The sequence below is a fragment of the Oncorhynchus masou genome, unplaced genomic scaffold, assembly GCF_036934945.1.
Source record: "Oncorhynchus masou masou isolate Uvic2021 unplaced genomic scaffold, UVic_Omas_1.1 unplaced_scaffold_1507, whole genome shotgun sequence".
NCBI lineage: Eukaryota > Metazoa > Chordata > Actinopteri > Salmoniformes > Salmonidae > Oncorhynchus > Oncorhynchus masou.
In genome coordinates this window covers 47,501-50,000 of record NW_027005086.1, presented here as the reverse complement: position 1 = coordinate 50,000, position 2,500 = coordinate 47,501, and positions in this window count along the sequence as shown.

Genomic DNA, 2,500 nt, shown 5'->3' with positions numbered 1-2,500 from the left:
TGATCACTATTGAGATGTTTCTACAACTTGATTGGAGTCCACCTGTGGCAATTTCAAATTATTGGACATGATTTGAAAAGGCACACACCTGACAATATAAGGACCCACAGTTGGTTGACAGTGCATGTCAGAGCAAAAACCAAGCCATGAGATCGAAGGAATTGTCTGTAGAGATCCGAGACAGGATTGTGTCGAGGCACAGATCTGGGGAAGGGTACCAAAACATTTCTGCAGCATTGAAGGTCCCCAACAACACAGTGGCCTCCATCATTCTTAAATGGACGAAGTTTGGAAACACCAAGACTCTTCCTAGAGCTGGCCGCCGGCCAAACTGAGCAATCGCTGGAGAAGGACCTTGATCAGGGAGGTGACCAAGAACCTGATGGTCACGCTGACAGAGCTCTAGAGTTCCTCTGTGGAGATGGGATAACCTTCCAGAAGGACAAACATCTCTGCAGCACTCCACCAATCAGGCCTTTATCGTAGAGTGGCCAGATTGAAGCCACTCCTCAATAAAAGGCACATGACAGCCCTCTTGGAGTTTGCCAAAAGGCACCTAAAGGACTGTGACCATGACAAACAAGATTCTCTGGTCTGATGAAACCAAGATTGAACTCTTTGGCCTGAATGCCAAACGTCATGTTTTTTATGTAACCAGGTAGGCTAGTTGAGAACAAGTTCTTACTTACAATTGCGACCTGGCCAAGATAACGCAAAGCTGTTCGACACATACAACAACACAGAGGCAAAAAAATTTAATAAATAAAAGGCCATGGTGGCAAAGTAAATACAATATAGCAAGTAAAACACTGGAATGGTAGATTTGCAGTGGAAGAATGTGAAAGGTAGGGATGACCGCAGCTGCTTTCCAATCTTTGGGAATCTCAGGTGACACGAAAAAGAGGTTGAACAGGCTAGTAATAGGACTGCAACAATTTCGGCAGATAATTTTTTAGAAAGAAAGGGTCCAGATTGTCTAGCCCAGTTGATTTATAGGGGTCCAGATTTTGCAGCTCTTTCAGAACATCAGCTGACTGGATTTGGGAGAAGGAGAAATGGGGAATGCTTGGGCGAGTTGCTGTGGGGGGTGCAGTGCTGTTGACCGGGTTAGGGGTAGCCAGGTGGAAAGCATGGCCAGCCGTAGAAAAATGCTTATTGAAATTCTCAATTATAGTGGATTTATCAGTGGTGACAGTGTTTCCTATCCTCGGTGCAGTGGGCAGCTGGGAGGAGGTGTTCTTATTCTCCATGGACTGTCTGGAGGAAACCTGGCATCATCCCTACAGGGAAGCATGGTGGTGGCAGCATCATGCTGTGGAGACTGGGAGACTAGTCAGGATTGAGGGAAAGATGAACAGAGCAGTACAGAGATATCATTGATTAAAACCTGCTCCAGAGTGCTTAGGACCTCAGACTGTGGCAAAGGTTCACCTTCCAACAGGACAACGACCCTAAGCAGACAGCCAAGATAACACAGGAGTGGCTTCGGGACACGCCTCTGGATGTCCTTGAGTGGCCCAGCCAGAGCCCGGACTTGAACCCGATCAAACATCTCTGGTGAGACCTGAAAATAGCTGTGCAGCGACACTCCCCATCCAACCTGACAGAGTTTGAGGGGATCGTCAGAGAAGGTTGGGAGAATCTCCCCAAATACAGGTGTGCCAAGCCTTTTTATTTTACCTTTATTTATCTAGACAAGTCAGTTAAGAACAAATTCTTATTTTCAATGACAGCCAAGGAACAGTGGGTTAACTGCCTTGTTCAGGGGCAGAACAACAGATTTGTACCTTGTCAGCTCAGGGATTAGAACTTGCAACCTTTCGGTTACTCGTCCAACGCTCGAACCACTAAGATAAGCTGCCGCCTGTAGAGTCATACCCAAGAAGACTCGAAGCTGTAATCGCTGCCAAAAGTGCTTCAACAAAAAATGTCCAAAACCCTGTTTTTGCTTTGTCATTATGGGGTAGTGTGTGTAGATTGATGAGGGGTAAAAACTATTTAATCAATTTTCGAATAAGGCTGTAACATAACAAAATGTGGATGAAGTCAAGGGGTCTGAATACTTTCCGAGAGTACTGTATGTATGTAGGTATATCTAAACTGGCTGACTTCTTTGCTATCATTGACACATCATTTCTCCATGTGTCTGTGTCACTGAGCTGCTGCTGCTGTTGTTATTGTGGTTTTGTTTCTGTTTCAAGCCTCTAGGTGCTTGGAACTCTGCTGACTCAAACAAATGCATGTTCAAAAAACAACCGCAAGACCCTCAGTGTTTGCAACCCTAGTCTCAGTCTTAACCCTAGTCTCAACCCTAACCCCTAACCCTAGTCTGTCCTAACCCTAGTCTCAGTCCTAACCCTAGTCTCAACCCCAACCATAATCTCAGTCCTAACCCTAGTCTCAGTCCTAACCCTAGTCTCAACCCTAACCCCTAACCCTAGTCTGTCCTAACCCTAGTCTCAATCATAACCCTAGTCTCAACCCCAACCATAATCTCAAT